This window comes from Nomia melanderi, unplaced genomic scaffold, assembly GCF_051020985.1.
Source record: "Nomia melanderi isolate GNS246 unplaced genomic scaffold, iyNomMela1 scaffold0014, whole genome shotgun sequence".
Classification (NCBI taxonomy): Eukaryota; Metazoa; Arthropoda; class Insecta; order Hymenoptera; family Halictidae; genus Nomia; species Nomia melanderi.
This window is the reverse complement of record NW_027475130.1, coordinates 4,096,951-4,097,905: the sequence shown is the minus strand read 5'-3', so window position 1 is coordinate 4,097,905 and position 955 is coordinate 4,096,951.

Sequence of the window (955 nt, the reverse complement as noted above, 5' to 3'; positions counted from 1 at the left end):
GGGCCTCCTGCAGACAATGCACTTTGATTTATTGCGCTATCTCCAATAGCACCCGAGATATCACCAGATATATTTTGGATTTTCCCCTGACCCTGAGTGTCCGGCCCCATGAGACGGTGGTTTACTCGGCGCCTGGTGGTCCGAGGTCGTTCCTGCGCCACAGATTCATTCGCTAGGGCCTCCTGCAGACAATGCACATTGATTTATTGCCCTATGTCTAATAGCACCCGAGATATCACCAGATATATATTGGATTTTCCCCGGCCGAGTGTCCGACCCCATGAGTCGGTGGTTTTCACGGCCCCTGGTGGTCCGAGGTCGTTCCCGCTGCACAGATTCATGCGCCAGGGCCTCCTATAGATAATTCACTTTGGTTTATTGCGATATCTCTAATAGCACCCGAGATATCACCAGATATATATTGGATTTTTCCCTGACCCTGAGTGTCCGCCCCATGAGACGGTAGTTTTCTCGGCCCCTGGTGGTTCCAGGTCGTTCCCAATGCACAGATTCATGCGCTAGGGCCTCCTTCAGACAATTCACTTTGATTTATTGCGCTAGCTTTAATGGCACCCGAGATATCACCAGATATATATTGGATTTTCCCCTGACCCTGAGTGTCCGGCCCCATGAGACGGTGGTTTTCTCAGCCCCAGGTGGTCTGTGGACGTTCCCGCTGCACAGATTCATGGGCCGGGGCCTCCTGCAGATAATTCACTTTGATTTTTTGCGCTATCTCTAATAGCACCCAAGATATCACCAGATATATATTGGATTTTTCCATGACCCTGAGTGTCCGGCCCCATGAGCCGGTGGTTTTCTCGGCCCCTGGTGGTCCGAGGTCGTTCCCGCTGCACAGATTCATGCGCTAGGGCCTCCTGCTGTCAATGCACTTTGATTTATTGCGCTATCTGTAATAGCACCCGAGATATCGCCAGATATATATTGGATTTTT